This window comes from Salvelinus alpinus, chromosome 4, assembly GCF_045679555.1.
Source record: "Salvelinus alpinus chromosome 4, SLU_Salpinus.1, whole genome shotgun sequence".
NCBI classification, from domain to species: domain Eukaryota; kingdom Metazoa; phylum Chordata; class Actinopteri; order Salmoniformes; family Salmonidae; genus Salvelinus; species Salvelinus alpinus.
The window spans coordinates 50,461,162-50,479,752 of NC_092089.1; the positions used below are offsets into that span (position 1 = coordinate 50,461,162).

Genomic DNA, 18,591 nt, shown 5'->3' on the forward strand with positions numbered 1-18,591 from the left:
AAACAACTAAAAACTGTGGCAGCCAACAGAGCCTGCTCTGGTGCTACTTATGGACTCCAACACACCTCCTATCCTCCTGTTTTTGTAAGATAATGAAATTACTGCTAGGTGGTGCCTGCCACATGGGCACCGAATGGAGAGATTGGCTCCAGCGTAAGGGCTTTTAACTGAGCCTTTTTCTTTCGATTCAGATCCAGATTATTTGGTTCAACAACTGCAGGCAGCAAAGAAACAGGAAAGTTATGTGCACTTTCACCCAGGTATACAGTACATCAATGTTTGATTTACTTTTATTTTCTTATACTCCCATCTCTGCCTCCGGGCTGTAAGCTCTCGTCGCATTAGCCAAACCCGCCCACAGGTCGATGATAGGGGAGACAAACACGATGGCCAGCTGCCTCGAGACAACAGTCCAGCATAAACAGAGAGGGGTGCTGATGATCTGGTGCTTCTGTCCCCAACAAAGGAGGGCCTACAGCAGCACCTAGATGTTCTGCACAGATTCTGTCAGACCTGGCCCCTGACCGTAAATCTCAGTAAGACATGGTGTTCCAAAAAAGGTCCAGTTGCCACGACCACAAATATAAATTTAATCTAGACAACATTGCTCTAGAGCACACAAAAAAAGATACCTACCTCGATCTAAACATCAGCACCACAGGTAACTTCCACAAACATGTGAACGACCTGAAACACAAGGCAAGAAGGGCCTTCTACACCACACCATTAATTAGGCCAATACCCGCTAATTATCAAAATTCAGAAAAGAGCTGTTGAATTCTACAACCACCTAAAAGGAAGCGATTCCCAAACCTTCCATAACAAAGCCATCACCTACAGAGAGATTAACGTAGAGAAGTGTCTCCTAAGCAAGCTGGTACTGAGGCTCTGTTCACAAACAAACAGACAACACAGAGCCCCAGGACAGCAACACAATTAGACCATGAAAAAATGTATATGATAATTACTTGACACATTGGAAAGAATTGACCAAAAGCAAAGCAAACTGGAATGCTATTTGGCCCTAAACAGAGAGTACAAAGTGGCAGAATAGCTGACCACTGTGACTGACCCAAAATTGAGGAAAGCTTTGACTATGTACAGACTCAGTGAGCATAGCCTTGCTATTGAGAGAGGCTGCCATTGGCAGACCTGGCACTCAAGAGAAGACAGGCACTCTACCCACAAAATGAGGTGGAAACTGAGCTGCACTTCCTAACCTGTCAAATGTATGACGATATTAGAGACACATATAGTGCCTTCGGAAAGTATTCAGACCCCTTGACTTTTACCACATTTTACTCTAAAATGTATTCAATTAAAACAATTTCCTCAGCAATCTACACACAATACCCCATAATGACATGACAAAAACAGGTTTTTAGAAATATTAGCAAATTTATTAAAAACAAAAAACAGAAATTCTTTATTTACATAAGTATTCAGACCCTTTACTATGAGACTCGAAATTGAGCTCAGGTGCATCCTGTTTCCATTGATCATCCTTGAGATGTTTCTACAACTTGGAGTCCACCTGTGGTAAATTCAATTGATTGGACATGATTTGGAAAGGCACACACCTGTCTACATAAGGTCCCACAGTTGACAGTGCATGTCAGAGCAAAAACAAAGCCATGAGGTTTAAGGAATTGTTCGTAGAGCTTCGAGACAGGATTGTGTCCAGGCACAGATCTTGGGATTGGTACCAAACATTTCTGCAGCATTGAAGGTCACCAAGGACACAGTGGCCTCCATAAATTTTAAATGGAAGAAGTTTGGAACCTGCAAGACTCTTCCTAGAGCTGGCTGCCCGGTCAAACTGAGCAATCGGGGGAGAAGGGCCTTGATCAGGGAGGTGACCATGAACCGATGGTCTCTCTGACAGAGCTCCAGAGTTCCTATGTGGAGATGGGAAAAACCTTCCAGAAGGACAACCATCTCTGCAACACTCCACCAATCAGGCCTTTATGGTAGAGTGGCCAGGCTGAAGCCAATCCTCACTAAAAGGCACATGACAGCCCGCTAGGAGTTTGACAAAAGGCACCTAAAGACTCTCAGACCATGAGAAAAAAAGATGATCTGGTCTGATGAAACCAAGATTGAAGTCTTTGGGCTGAATGCCAAGTGTCACGTCTGGAGGCAGTGGTGGAAAAAGTACCCAATTGTCACACTTGAGTAAAAGTAAAAATACCTTAATAGAAAATGACTCAAGTAAAAGTGAAAGTCAACCTTAATACCTTAATAGAAAATGACTCTAGTAAAAGTGAAAGTCAACCAGTAAAATACTACTTGAGTAAAAGTCTAAAAGTATTTGGTTTAAAATATATTTAAGTATCAAAAGTAAATGCAATTGATAAAATGTTCTTAAGTATCAAAAGTGAAAGTAAAAGTATAAATTATTTCAAATTCCTTATATTACGCAGACCAGGCGGCACGATTTTCTTTTTTCTTTCTTTTCATTTACGGATAGCCAGGGGCACACTTCAAAACTCAGACATAAATTACAAACGAAGCATTTGTGTTTAGTTAAATCTGCCAGATCAGGTAGTAGGGATGACCAGGGATGTTCTCTTGATAAGCGTGTGAATTGGACCATTTTCCTGTCCTGCTAAGCATTCAAATGTAACAAGTACTTTGGGGTGTCAGTGAAAATGTATGGAGTAAAAAGTACATTATTTTAAAAAGTAAAAGTTGTCAAAAATAAAAAAAAAAGTAGAATAAAGTAAAGATACCAAAAAAATACTTAAGTAGTACTTTAAAGTATCTTTAAATGGTACTTTACACCACTGTCTGGAGGATATCTGGCACCATCCCTACGGTGAAGCATGGTGGTGGCAGTATCATGCTGTGGGGATATTTTTCAGCGACAGGGACTGGGAGACTAGTCACGATCGAGCAAAGATGAACAGAGCAAATTACAGAAAGATCCTTGATGAAAACCTGCTCCAGAGCGCTCAGGACCTCATACTAGAGTGAAGGTTCATCTTTCAATAGGACAATGACCCTAAGCACACAGCCAAGGCAACGCAGGAGTGGCTTCGGGATATGTCTCGGAATGTCCTTGAGTGGCTCAGCCAGAGCCCAGACTTAAACCTGATCGAACATCTCTGGAGAGACCTAGAAAATAGCTCAGAAGAATGGGAGAGACTCCCCAAATGCTGGTGTGCCAAGCTTGTAGCGTCATACCCAAGAAGACTCAAGACTGTAATCGCTGCCAAAGATGCTTCAACAAAGTACTGAGTAAAGGGTCGGAATATTTATGTACATTTGATATTTCAGATGTTTATTTTTCATAAATTAGCAACAATTTCTAAAAATCTATTTCTGCTTTGTCATTATGGGGTATTGTGTGTAGATTGATGAGGGACACAACAATTTCATACATTTTAGAATAAGGCTGTAACCTAACAAAATTTGGAAAAAGTCAAGTGGTCTGAATACTTTCCGAAGGCACTGTATTTCCTTCAGATTACACAGACCCACAAAGAATTAAAAAACAAATTCAATTTTGATAAAATACCACAGTGTGCCATCACAGCAGCAAGATTTGTGACCTGTTACCACAAGAAAAGGGCAACAAGTGAAGAATAAACACCATTGTAAATACAACCCATATTTACATGTATTTATTTTCCCTTTTGTAATTTAACTATTTGCACATAGTTATAACACTGTACATAGCCATAATAAGACATTTGAAATGTTATGAGTGTAAACTATTATGAGTGCAATGTATAGAGTTAGTTTTTTATTGTTTATTTCACTTTTGTTTATCTATTTCACTTGCTTTGGCAATGTAAACATGTGTTTCCCATGCCAATAAAGCCCTTTGAATTTAATTTAATTGAGAGAGTGAGTGAGTGAGAGTAGAGCGAAAGGAAGAGAGAAGGAGAGAGGCAATGATAGTGAGGAAATAGGTGGTAGGAAGGCGTTATCAGTAGTCACTCTCCTTCATGTTCTAGGCCCCATAGACTGCTCAGCACCATTGACACTCTCTAATCTAAAGCAGCAGGTAGTAGTAGCACCATGCAGGGCATCTGCATGTGCACGTGTGCCGAAAAACACCTGGCTCTGCCACTAGAATGCTTCAGGAGCCTCCACAGCCCATTTGGGTAATCAATTCCTGTGCAGGGAAAGCTGGGTAAAATGTCCTACAGATGTAGACTACAACACTATAGGACTGCCTGCTATGTACAGTACAGTAGATCTCTCCTTCCTTCCTCCTCCACCTCCTTGTCTGATCTCTCCCACTGAGTTGTACAAGGAGGAGAATTCCTCTGTGTTCCCAGCACCACCCTGCTCTTTCAAACGCACCCATAGTCTATAGGGCGCCAGCAGTCAGGGTTAGCCACGCTGTGTGTCCGCATGCCGCACATGCTAGCACACCATGCTGACTTACAGCTGCCTACATTGGTCTTCTGAAGAGAAAGGAAAATCTATTGGAGATCCCCACCTGCCCCAGTCCACTCCAGCATCTCTCTCTCCCATAATCTCGGTCTCCAATTGTCTGTCTCCCTCCTGCCTATCAATCTCTTTTTGAAGCGGAACTCAAGTGGTCAGTGTTAATGTAAGACTGGTGGAGAAGCAGACAGAGACAGACAGATACAGACAGAGACAGAAAAACGGAGAGAAAGAAAGAGAGCGAGAACAAGTGAGAAGGAGAGGGAGCGAGAGGGAGATAGGGAGAGATAAATGGAGCCAGTGCTGTTTTAATTAACTGCTAAATTGCTGCTGCAACATGTGGAGTGCCAAAATAAATGCTCAATTTCTGCACACTCTATTCCCTAAATATGCTTGAAAAGCGACCAGCAGGAAAAAAAGCATGCCTTCATACAATCAGGGCACCCCTAATGGATACAAACGGAGGCATTTAGGATGTCTCAAATTTCAGATTTTTTCCCAGAAAAAGTGAGATAAATATGTTTTATTAAATATCATGGGGTTCCTTATACACACAGGTTACTGAAAATGAGATGATTCCTCTTCCGACATGCATTTTTGAATGTTAATGACAGTAATATATTTTTCAGACAAAAACTATTTTTCCTGACACTGACCTGGTTCTGCATAATAACAGCAAATTCCATAATGTTGCATTTCACAAAATAAAACAAGATCAATTTCAATGTCACTGACATTTAAAAAGTTGAATACTAAAATCATTCAATAATGAAAAAACCTAATAAAAATAAAAATAATAATAACACTTCAAAAATACTTTCATTTTGACAATGAAATGAGGGTTGTTTATTAGAGGTAGGCCTATTATTCGTCATTCATTAAAAGTTGATTAAGCCATAGTAGGCTAATAGGCTAGCCTAAAAAATAAGTAATTTAGATGTTGATATAATTTATTCCCCATATTACTAAAACGAGAATTACAGAGATCCAAACTATTCCAAAATGCATTATCAGTTTCCAGTCATACAGAATCCACAGGAGAATAACAGCTTGGAAATTCGACCTACCTGTGCATTGCAAACATCTTATGGTGAGATCCAGTGAGTTGTCGGGTCTCAATTTCCTTTTTTATAAGGGGAAATTCGTAACTTGTTTGGTTTCAAAGAACTCCTCCTACATGACCCCTTCACATGAGATGAGAAAGAGATATTAGATCATTATAGAGAAACAAATCGTTCCCTTTTTTGTATTTTATCAGTTGGCAATTTATGTTGCCATCAAACATTTGGGCTCTCCGTGTGCATTATTTATGAAAATTAAAAAATCTGCAACTCATTTCAAATAAAATGAGAAACTAATCTTTCAAATGCAATCCGCTGAAAAATGTTTGTATAACTTTTGCTATTTCTTTCAGTCAGCGCAGTTATTTATAAGAAGGATCGTGCTAGTAAATCACTCACTTGATGCAATTTCCACATAAATCCAATTTTAAACGTCGGAAACCTTCCAACTCAGACAAGTCATTCACAATCCTGGGGTATTTGCATCCAACCCCATCTAGTGCAGGAGTCTCCGCATGCATGAAGTTGAGTTGGCCCCACCCCTCAAACTCACACAGACTGCGAGACGAAAAACCAGAGGTGGAGCACAGTTGGGTTGTGCTGTTTGTTTATATCAACAAATCTTGTTAAATACCATTAGTTCTAACCTGTGTTGTAATGAAGCACGAAAAAATACCCGTAACTTTCGGCCATCAAGCCTTGCCCAGCTGGATTGGTTTACCCTTAACGTGAGGCATTTAAATTTGGGCTATTACGTCAACTGATAGGCTACAATCTTATTTTACGGGCCAAACGACTTTTCTAATGATAATATGTTTCTTCCTAAGATAATATATTTTGACCTTGCATTTAAATACATCCTCCTCCGTGGTTGTGCATAGGTCTAGTCATTTTTACTGACAACTAGGCCTACACTAATAAGACTATTGAATCAATTTGATTATGCATATCTCTCCTTGTCAGGTGTTTCCTGCCAGCGCGCGAACGTGTAGTTTTGGCGCAGTGTAAGGACCGTGCAAAGGATGCAAAAGAAAGGTAGACTTTGCCCAAATCGAAATCACCATTCAAATGTTGAGTTAGCTGTTTGTTTCTTTTTTGTTGTTGTTGAATTGGCCATATTTGCGGTAGGCTAATATTAACTGGCAATTGGAATTGTTAAATGAAATAGTATTGACTTGAAGTAAAACGTTTGGTTACTACAGTAGGTAGGCTATGCCATTACTATCCTAAAATCCTACTAGAGTACAGTAGTAGTGTATGACTCTGAGGGGCAACGTTTTCTACTCATAGCATTTAGGCTATACAGGATACATAAGTTGTAACTTACCGAAGGTGCTACCTTTCTTTTATTATCTAGGATAGTAGCCAAAATATATCGTCCATGGTGGTTGTGAATCTGTCATTTTATTTTCAGTAGCTGATAACACTAACTCTCCTTGACAGGTGTTTGCCGCCATGTGTGCAAAAGAAGAGCGCGAGAACTGGACGTTTTGGCGCCATGTGCGAACAAGGTGAAAAATGCCAAACAAATAATGTTGTCTTTTATATGACGAAGTATGTTTGATTCTTTTGAAGTGTCCAGTTTTGCTGAAGTAATATTGATTGCCAACAGTGTTGGAAAAGGTACCCAATTGTCATACTTGAGTAAAAGTAAAGATACCAATAGAAAATGACTAGTAAAAGTGAGTCACCCAGTAAAATACTACTTGAGTAAAAGTATAAAAGTATTTGGTTTTAAATATACTTAAGTATCAAAGTACATGTAATTGCCAAAATATACTTAAGTATCAAAAGTAAAAAAAAATATATAAATCACTTCACATTCCTTATATTAAGCAAACCAGAAGGCATGATATTCTTGTTTTATTTCATTTATGGATAGCCAGGGCACAATCCAACATTTAGGGAGTCTGTCAGATCCGAGGTAGTAGGGATGACCAGGGATGTTCTCTTGAGAAGTGTGTGAATTTGACAATTTTCTTGTCTTGCTAAGCATTCGAAATGTAAGGAGTACTTTTGGGTGTCAGGGAAAATGTATGGAGTAAAAAGTACATTATTTCTTTAGGAATGTAGTGGAGTAAAAGTAGTCAAACATATAAATAGTAAAGTACAGATACCCCAAAAAACGACTTAAGTAGTACTTTAAAGTATTTTTAAATAAGTACTTTACACCACTGATTGCCAATCATTATCTTAAATGAACTGTCTTTGTCTTTAGGTAGAAAAAAAAGGCAAGGAGGGATGGAAGCAACTGCTACATGGGCAAGACTAGGACATACAGTATGACTTCGAAGAGCAAGGTTAGTTCATTTGTCTCAATTGGTAGCCTATTTGTGATTGGGAATCCCACAGGGTGACGCACAATTGGCCCAGCATCGTCCGGGTTTGGTCGGTGTAGGCTGTCATTGTAAATAAGAATTTGTTCTTAACTGACTTGCCTAGTTAAATAAATAAAATACAATTCAAATGATCTGCCCTTTCTAATATGGTCTAAAAGTACTACCTTTTCTAATGTTCAATAACTTATTTTAAACCACCTGTTTTGCATAAGGTTATAGAACTGTGACAGAAGGGGCATTATTAAATGTAGGCTATACTGTGTGGGCCAGTAGGCAGAGTGGTCCTGGAGTCATAGCAAATATTGAATAAGCCATTGAGTTCCCAAAATGTTGCACTTATTGTCATGAACAATAATTAACCTAGTCAGAGAGCAAAATAAACACAATTTCAACAGAAAAGTTGCAAATATTATATATACCTCCAAAACCCTGGGCCCTTTTAAACTAAATATGGTGTACTTCGTTCGTGTATCTCTTAACGCTCCCCACATATTTCCTTCATACCACCTCTCCATTTTGCAGAGGGGCAAGGTCGAGAGTGTGTGCTATTCACTAATAAGGAGCAGGAAAGTTTTCTAATTAGTTTTGGCCCACCAATCCAACTAAAAGAGATGATGTATTATTTACACCAGAACTGGCCTCATATAAACCAATCTTGCATGACATGGAATGATCATGCTTAAAGTGTTGTTTAGTAATAGGAAACTCATAGTTCCATCAATCTCTCTCTTGCTCTCGCTCTCCCTTTCCATGTGATGAATAACAGTCAGCACACTTGTTTCTCTTACTTAAGTGTTGCAGAGTGTTTAGATACCCTTTTTTTTTAGAAACCCATCAAATCAACCAGAGTATTTGTGCAAATAGAATAAGAGAATGAGAGTGAGAGTAGAGAGAAATGACAAGCATAGACAAAATGACAAGCTTAGTAAGCTTCTGCACTGACAGTATACATTGTGTAGAAAACATTAAGAACACCTTCCAAATATTGAGTTGCCCCCCCCACCCCCATGTTGACTCCAATGCTTCCCACAGTTGTTTCAAGTTGGCTGGATGTCCTTTGGGTGGTGGACCATTCTTGATACACATGGGAAACTGTTGAGCGTGAAAAACCCAGCAGCGTTGCAGTTCTTGACACAAACCGATGCGCCTGGCACTTACAGTACTACCATACCACGTTCAAAGGCATTTAAATATTTTGTCTTGCCCATTCACCCTCTGAATGGCACACACAATCCATGTCTCAATTGTCTCAAGGCTTAAAAATCCTTCTTTAACCTGTCTCCTCCCCTTCATCTACACTGATTGAAGTACATTTAACAAGTAAGATCAATAAGGGATCATAGATTTCGCCTGGATTCACCTGGTCAGTCTATGTCATGGAAATAGGAGGTATTAATGTTTTGTACACTCAGTGTATTTTAAATTAACCTCAATCTCAAAACCGTTTATATTTCCTCATAATCCAACAGGGGGCCATAAACAGCAATTCCTGGAGATTCTTCAGATCAGTGATCCTTGTAAACTGTGAATTTTGGGCGAGAGGTTCCCAGTCTCCTTTTTGTTGGGGCTCAAACCACAATATGTGAGACAACTTACAGTTTATAAATCGCTTTGGTACTATTTTCACAAATATGTGGTGAATTGTTTTACTCTTAGTACAAAACTCCAAACTGGTAACACTTGTAACACAGCCAGTCTTACATTCAAAACCTTTCATTGTGCATTAATTTTGTTTGTAGACATCTTTCACCACACAACCATTGATCCAAAATACAAGTTTACTGTGAAATATAATGAGTACATTAGTATAATCACCAAAACACAACCTAATTGTCACGGATAGCTAGGAGTGGTGGGCGTGGAGTCAGGCGCAGAGAGCAATGCTTCCAATGCTTATATGTTTATTAAGCTGGGTCTAGCCAACAAACAGGCAAAAATACCCCAAAACAGGTATGTCCCCAAAACCAGGGAAAATAACAGACAGCAAAATACGTAAGCACAACAATCTCACCACTGACAGTGAGAATAAGCCCGCACAAAAGCAGGTGGGCCCTGGACATTTAAATAGGCCAATAATTAACAACAAATAAGTAACAGGTGAAAACAATCAAGACAAAACTAACAGAAAAGGAAAACAGGGAGAGGAGCCGGTGGAAATCACTCAGCAGTGATGGATCCAAGATGCCCTCCACCGGTACCTCTCCCCGGCACCTCTCCTCCGGACCGTACCCCTCCCAATCCACGAGGTACTGCAGGCCCCTCACCCGGCGTCTAGAGTCCAGGATGGAACGTACCGTGTACGCCGGGGGCCCCTCAATGTCCAGAGGGGGCAGAGGGACCTCCGGCACCTCACCTTCCTGCAGGGGACCAGCTACCACCGGCCTGAGGAGAGACACATGAAACGAGGGGTTAATACGGTAATAAGGGGGCCTCCCGGGTGGCGCAGTGGTCTAGGGCACTAGCGCTAGCTAGCTGTGCCAACAGAGACTCTGGGTTCGCGCCCAGGCTCTGTCGCAGCCGGCCGCGACCGGGAGGTCCGTGGGGCGACGCACAATTGGCCTAGCGTCGTCCGGGTTAGGGAGGGTTTGGCCGGTAGGGATGTCCTTGTCTCATCGCGCATCAGCGACTCCTGTGGCGGGCCGGGCGCGCTAACCAAGGTCGCCAGGTGCACGGTGTTTCCTCCGACACATTGGTGCGGCTGGCTTCCGGGTTGGATGCGCGCTGTGTTAAGAAGCAGTGCGGTTGGGTTGTATTTCGGAGGACGCATGGCTTTCGACATTCGTCTCTCCCGAGCCCATACGGGAGTTGTAGCGATGAGACAAGATAGTAACTACTAACAATTGGATACCACGAAATTGGGGAGAAAAAGGGGGGTATAATTCAACAACAACAAAAATCACCAAAAAAATACAGTAATAAGGGGGAGCTGTAACTTATAACACACCTCGTTTATCCTCCTCAGGACTTTAAATGGCCCCACACACCGCGGCCCCAGCTTCCGGCAGGGCAGGCGGAGGGGCAGGTTTCGGGTCGAGAGCCGGTCATCTTCTGCCCACCAGCCTGTTTTAGCGATTCCTGGATAGCTCTCCAGGTCTCCTTTGAGCGCTGCACCCACTCCTCCACCGCAGGAGCCTCGGTCTGGCTCTGATGCCACGGTGCAAGGACCGGCTGGTAGCCCAACACGCACTGGAAAGGCGACAGGTTCGTGGAGGAGTGGCGGAGGGAGTTTTGGGCCACCTCCACCTCCTTTTGGGTACCTCGCCCATTCTCCTGGCCGGTCCTGGCAATACGACCGCAGAAACCTACCCACATCCTGGTTCACTCTCTCCACCTGCCCATTGCTCTCGGGGTGAAAACCTGAGGTCAGGCAGATCGAGACCCCAGACGCTCCATGAACGTCCTCTAAACCTGGGACGTGAACTGGGGACCCCGATCAGAAACTATGTGCTCAGGCACCCTGTAGTGCCGGAAGACGTGGGTTAACAGGGCCTCCGCAGTCTGCAGGGCCGTAGGGAGACCGGGCAACGGGAGGAGACGGCAGGACTTCGAAAACCGATCCACAGCGACCAGGATCGTGGTGTTCCCCTGAGAGGGGAGAAGGTCGGTGAGGAAGTCCACCGACAGATGTGACCAAGGCCGTTGTGGAACGGGGAGGGGCTGTAACTTCGCTCTAGGCAGGTGTCTAGGATCCTTACTCTGAGCGCACACCGAACAGAAGGAGACATAAAACCTCACGTCCTTCGCTAAAGTGGGCCACCAGTACTTCCCCCTAAGACCCCGCACCGTCCTCTCAATTCCCAGATGACCCGAGGAGGGTAGCGTGTGGGCCCACCGGATCAATTTGTCACGAACACCAAGCAGCATGTACTTCCGGCCCGCTGGACACTGTGGTGGCGTGGGTTCTAACCGTGACGCCCGCTCGATGTCCGCGTCCACCTCCCATACCACCCGTGCCACCAGACATGAGGCCGGAAGTATGGGAGTAGGATCGGTTGACCGCTCCTCGGTCTCATAGAGACGGGACAGCGCGTCGGCCTTAGTGTTAAGGGAACCTGGTCTATAAGAGATGGTGAACCGAAATCTGGTGAAAAACATGGCCCACCTTGCCTGGCGAGGATTCAGTCTACTCGCTGCCCGGATGTACTCCAGATTACGGTGGTCAGTCCAGATGAGAAAAGGGTGTTTAGCCCCCTCAAGCCAATGTCTCCACACCTTCAGAGCTTTTACCACAGCCAGCAACTCCCGGTACCCCACGTCATAGTTTCGCTCCGCCGGACTGAGCTTCCTCGGGGGGGGAAAAGCGCAGGGGCGAAGCTTCGGTGGTGTGCCCGAGCGCTGTGATAGCACGGCTCCAATCCCAGCCTCGGACGCGTTCACCTCCACCATGAATGCCAAAGAGGGGTCCGGATGCGCCAATACGGGAGCATCGGTAAACAGCGCCTTCAGACGACTAAACGCTCTTCCCGCCTCTGCTGACCACCACAAACGCACCGGTCCCCCCTTCAGCAGTGCGGTAATGGGAGCAGCCACCTGGCCAAAACCCTGGATAAACCTCCGGTAGTAATTGGCAAACCCTAAGAACCGCTGCACATTCTTTACCGTGGTCGGAGTCGGCCAATTACGCACGGCTGCAACGCGGTCACACTCCATCACCACCCCAGATGTGGAAATGCGATACCCCAGGAAAGAGACGGCTTGTTTGGAGAACACACATTTCTCAGCCTTGACGTACAGGTCATGCTCCAACAGTCGCCCAAGTACCCTGCGCACCAGAGACACATGCGCGGCGCGTGTGGTGGAATAAATCAGAATGTCATCGATATTAACCACCACACCCTGCCCATGCAGGTCCCTGAGAATCTCGTCTACGAAGGATGGAAAGACGGCTGGAACATTCTTCAACCCATACGGCATGACACGGTAGTCATAATGGCCAGATCTGGTACGGGAGAGATGGTCTTCCACTCATCTCCCTCCCGGATACGCACCAAGTTATACGCGCTCCTGAGATCAAGTTTTGTGAAAAAGCGTGCTCCATGAAATGATTCCACCGCCATAGCGTTGAGAGGTAGCGGGTAACTAAACCCCACTGTGATGGAATTTAGACATCTATAATCAATGCACGGACGCAGACCTCCCTCCTTCTTCACAAAAAAGAAACTCGAGGAGACGGGTGACGTGGAGGGCCCAATGTACCCCTGTCCCATAGATTCAGTGACATATGTCTCCATAGCCACTGTCTCCTCCTGTAACAGCGGGTACACGTGACTCCTGGGAGGTGCTGCGTTTAGCTGGAGGTTTATTGCACAATCCCCTCGCCGATGAGGTGGTAATTGGATCGCCCTCTTTTTACAGAAAGCGATAGCCAAATCGGCATATTCTGAGGGAATGCGCACAGTGGAAACCTGGTCTGGACTCTCCACCGTCGTTGCACCGATGGAAACTCCTATGCACCTACCTGAACACTCCTCTAACCACCCCTTTAGAGCCCCGTTTCCATGAAATCTTAGGATTGTAAATAGCCAACCAGGGGACCCCCAGCACCACTGGAAACGCAGGAGAATCAATGAGGAAGTGACTAATCAGCTCCTTATGACCCCCCTGCGTTACCATGTCCAGTGGAACTGTGGCCTCCCTGACCAGCCCTGACCCTAACGGTCGACTATCTAGGGAGTGCATGGGGAAGGGTTGGCCTAACTGCACCAACGGAATCCCTAACCTATGAGCGAACCCGCGGTCCATAAAACTCCCAGCTGCACCTGAATCGACTAGCGCCCTATGCTGGGAAGAGGGGGAAAACTCAGGAAAAGAGATTAGTACAAACATATCACCAACAGGGAGCTCTGGGTGAGTCTGGTGCTGACTCACCTGGGGTGTCCGAGCAGTGCTCTGCCTGCCCTCTCGACTCCCAGACGAGCTCCTCCAGCGCCGATCGGCAGTGTGCCCTCCCCGACCACAACTGGTGCATGAGGAGACTCCTCCTCCGGTTCCCCTAGATGCAGCACCCCCTAACTCCATGGGTGTTGGAGTGGGAGTGCTGGGGGGTGGAACAAACAGGACCCGCTCTGGACGCCCGCGAGCAGCTAGCAGGTTGTCCAGTTGGATTGATATGTCGATGAGTTCGTCTAGGGTGAGTGTGGCGTCCCGACAAGCTAGCTCCCTGCGGACGTTCTCCCGGAGGCTACACCGGTAGTCATCCATCAGGGCCCTGTCGTTCCACCCCGCTCCAGCTGCCAGGGTCCGAAACTCCAGCGCGAAGTCCTGCGCGCTCCTCGTTTCCTGTCTAAGGTGGAACAGCTGTTCACCAGCCGCTCGACCCTCCGGTGGGTGGTCGGACACAGCCCGGAATCGGCGGGTGAACTCAGGGTAGTGGTCCCCAAAACCAGGGAAAATAACAGACAGCAAAATACGTAAGCACAACAATCTCACCACTGACAGTGAGAATAAGCCCTCACAAAAGCAGGCGGGCCCTGGACGTTTAAATAGGCCAATAATTAACAACAAATAAGTAACAGGTGAAAACAATCAAGACAAAACTAACAGAAAAGGAAAAAGGAATCGGTGGCAGCTAGTAGACCGTTGACGACGACTGCCGAGCGCCGCCCGAACAGGGAGAGGAGCCACCTTCGGTGGAAGTCGTGACACTAATGATATCTTCTCAATGTAGTTATTTTAACAACCAGTTAATCCAATAGCAAAAAATGTAAGATATGTTTAAAAATTGCGCATTGAATGTCGTATGCTACAGTACTGTAAATTACAGTACATTACACTGTTTTCACATTAGGCAATAGACTTACAATACCCATTAAAATGGACCCTGAAGGAGGGTGGTACACTCATAGGGTCTGTCTTGAGCATTTGGCATTAGGTTCTCATCAAAATTGCGGTAAATATCCTCATTGTTCATGCATCTGGGGAAAAACCTTTTGGCATGGCGAATCCAAGCCTAACATAGGTCTGGATTGAAATAATTTCATGCCTCATTGATGGCCTGAAGGAGGATGGTCCGCTCATGGGGATGGCAATTATACATTTTCCACCTGTTTTTTAATCAATCAATCAAATGTATTTATAAAGCCCTTTTTACATCAGCAGTTGTCACAAAGTGTTTATACAGAAAACAAGCTTAAAACCCCAGAGAGCAAGCAATCGGATGTAGAATCGTGTATTGTAATTTACAGTATTGTTTTATACTTATGTATCGTAGTGGTCCTTTATGTGGCTCAGTTCATAAGAGCATGTCACAGCAACACCAGAGTTGCGGGTTTGATTCGCACTGGGGTCACATACCAAAATGTGTGGACTGTTGTCACTTTGGATAAAAGTCTCTGCTCCATAAATGCCATATATTACGGTATTACAGTACTGTATTGGCCAATGCAATTTTAGTAAAACATGTTTACTGTATATAGGGGATGCATTTCTTTCTAGTTTTGGACTTCCTGGATTATTTGTGTATTGGTATTATATTATATTGATATTGTATTACTGTACTGTAGGAGCAAGAAACTAAAGCATTTAGCTGCACCTGTTTTAACATTTGCTAATCTGTGTACACGACCAATACACTTTGATATGATTTGTTACATACAGTACATCTCTGATCTTGTCAATATCAAATGTTCAAAACATGTACTGTTAAGTAAAATCATAATAGTCATCATCATAGTAGTACATTGGAGTATATAGAATTTTTTATGTTTCTACTTTACAGGCATACCTTTTCATTATGTAGTTCTCAAAATCTGTAATAGACAAACAAATTTACATGTAAAATATAAAATGTAGTAATAAGCATGGATAGATCCCAATAAGGGGAACAGTCTTTGAAGAAGGCAAACAGAAGGGATTTAACTTCTTATAAGGCAATTCCAACTCATACAACAGTGCTTGAAAAATGGTCTCAGTTAAAAAATATGAATTTTCTTTTAATATTGTTTTGTATAAGAACTGCACACAGTAATGACTCTTGCAGAAGCAAGTCTGCAGATAGTGTCCTTTTCTCCTCTAGTTTTCCTCAGTGGACCAGGCTGTTCTTTTCAGTCAGTTATGAGGAAATTAATCATCTGTGATTGCTGAAATCCACCCTACAGGTGTTTAATCCAATGCTTTCTGAAAAGAGTGTTGTCACCCACATTATATATTCAAAGGGGAGCAACAGTGGCCAGCATTATGTTGAGGAACATATGGTTCTCCTACAGCATGAGTTTGCATATTAATGGTATTCACAGTTGCTGCAAGATAGTAGTGACCCTTCATGTTGTCTGAGAGAAGACTGGAGTTCAAAAGCTGAACTGATGCCAAACAGAATAATTGCTTTATAACCAATAAAAGAGGCCTTGCACAAAACATTAAAGGTGCATTATGCAGAAACTGCTCCACCATTTTCTGGTTGCTTAAATTCTAATAGTTCACTTAATTTCAGTCAATGTGACAAAACAAGCATTGTAGGCCAGCATCCCGGAGTCGCCTCTTCACTGCTGGCGTTGAGACTGGTGTTTTGTGGGTACTATTTAAGGAAGCTGCCAGTTGAAGACTTGTGAGGCGTCTATTTCTCAAACTAGACACTCTAATGTACTTGTCTTCATGTTCAGTTGTGCACCGGGGCCTCCTACTCCTCTTTCTAGTCTGGTTAGAGCCAGTTTGCACTGTTCTGTGAAGGGAGTAGTACACAGCATTGTACGAGATCTTCAGTTTCTTGGCAATTTCTCGCATGGAATAGCCTTCATTTCTCAGAACAAGAATATACCGATGAGTGTCAGAAAAAAGTTATTTGTTTCTGGCCATTTTGAGCCTGTAATCGAACCCACAAATGCTGATGCTCCAAGATACTCAACTAGTCTAAAGAAGGCCAGTTTTATTGCTTCTTTAATGAGCACAACAGTTTTCAGCTATGCTAACATAATTGTAAAAGGGTTTTCTAATGATCAATTAGCCTTTTAAAATGATAAACGCTGGAACACAGGAGTGATGGTTGCTGATAATGGGCCTCTGTACGCCTATGTAGATATTCTATAGAAAATCTGCTGTTTCCAACTACAATAGTCATTTACAATATTAACAATGTCTACACTGTATTTCTGATCAATTTTATGTTATTTTAATGGACAAAAAAATTGCTTTTCTTTCAAAAACAAGGACATTTCTAAGTGACCCTAAACTTTTGAACGGTAGTTCTGTTTTACAGCATAATAGCCACGCTTTATTGTTGTATTTTCTTTACAGTTGTTCTATTAAATGTCTAAATTTGGAAAACGAGAACTCTGTGCACACGTTGGGGGCAAATTCTTATTAGGAGCCTTGGGAGAAAATTTTTAAGATTCTTCAATTTTCATACATTTGGTCCTAAATGGCATCCCTATGGCTTTTTGGACCTTATTTACAAGTCGTTTGATTTTAGTTTGCCTGTTTTTGTAATAGGTGAATCTATTATGTACAAAAGCATATATATTGACACTGTATAGCAGAGCACTAGTAACAAACAACCATCTTGATCAGCTTCTTATTGTTTATTCGACATATTCAAAGCCAACTTTTCATTTTACTATAATTTGGCACCTTCTATGTCAAATTGTAACATGTCAAAGATTAGAATAAGTTAATGCCATAATTTGAACCCACCAACCCGGATGTCTATAGATTCTTGATGTGACCACAGTGTTTTTCTTGAACACTTTCTTGAATTTGGTGACCACACAGTCTCTATAAGCCATATATTTAACATCTCAGTTGGAGCATCAGAAGGAATGTTACCACTTTCTACAGTTAACACTGTTATTTTCACAGTATAACAGAAAAAGAAAGCAAATAACAAGCAGCATAATCCATGTGTGATGGGGCCAGTTTGACCGGAGATCCCTAAGTACTTTCTAAGTCGCTGTTAACGACCGCAATGGTCGTTTAGTCATACGCACATCCACTGCAATCCCTCTCGAAGTTGCAGTGCCACATATCGCTCCGCATGCCAAGAGACGTCCTGAGGGAGCCATAAAACCGAGTCAGACAGTCTTTTTGGTGTCAGATATGATATTTTTATGCATGCAAATATTACAAAATAGACTTTATTAAGGTCATAATTTCTGTCATAGTCTATCAGCCAACGGTAGTTAAGGTCATCGTAATACCTCCAGGGTAGAGTGCAGCAGAGTCAGTTTAACGAGGGGCCTGGGGATTAATGATGCCTAATGATAGGTTTATGACTCCAAAATCAGACTGTTCGGAACAGCAGGACGTGAATGTCAAAATAAAATATATCAATGTGCTTCAAATCCATCACACACAAAGGAAAATAATATCAACTTAAGTTGCCAAAAAGAGGAAAGAAAGAAAAATAAAATGAAATGAAATAAAACACAGTCCCTGTTGTTCACCACGTAATAGCAAAAACATGCCTAGTTCCTAATGCAGAATATAAGAATAGCTGTTCTCAGACTACTGTACTAACATAAGTACTTTAACCTTTTGGGCATGGACAAGCCTTGCTTGATCATGAGCACTTCAAAAATAACAGATGGGACTGGCTGGGAATAGTTATTGATACTGTAGATGGATAAATGTTCTGCTGGCTGCAGTTGATATTTTTGCCCAAAAAACTGAAAACAGAGAGGGTTGTTTTACATACTGTGTTCATATGAGATGTTGCTCAATAAGTCAGAACATCCCACGTTGTTGGCTGCAATTGTATTCAGCAGTTAACAATCTAGATGGAAGTCAATATAATTGTGAAGAAATTGTGAGGTTTTTATTTGGGTGGAGGAAAAACGTGTTTTTGGATAAAGTCTTTACTT

At 43.0% G+C, this 18,591-nt stretch overlaps 1 protein-coding gene and 1 long non-coding RNA gene across 3 annotated transcripts in view; one reads left to right on the forward strand and one right to left on the reverse strand.

Annotated features, from left to right (window-relative positions):
- The window catches only part of LOC139573874 (R-spondin-1-like), a 38,257-nt gene extending 32,287 nt beyond the window's left edge, over positions 1–5,970 (reverse strand). For both annotated transcript variants that reach the window (XM_071397811.1, XM_071397810.1), the window contains exons 1-2: positions 5,862–5,970; positions 5,469–5,585 (exon numbers count right to left, since the gene is read on the reverse strand). The gene's annotated coding sequence lies outside the window, so the exon portion shown is untranslated. The remainder of the gene's footprint in view (positions 1–5,468; positions 5,586–5,861) is intronic.
- A 438-nt stretch (positions 5,971–6,408) lies between these two features.
- LOC139572496 (uncharacterized) lies at positions 6,409–7,762 on the forward strand. The gene is made up of 3 exons (XR_011674432.1): positions 6,409–6,497; positions 6,906–6,973; positions 7,681–7,762. It is a non-coding gene; the product is annotated as an uncharacterized lncRNA (long non-coding RNA).
- The last annotated feature ends 10,829 nt before the right edge of the window (positions 7,763–18,591 follow it).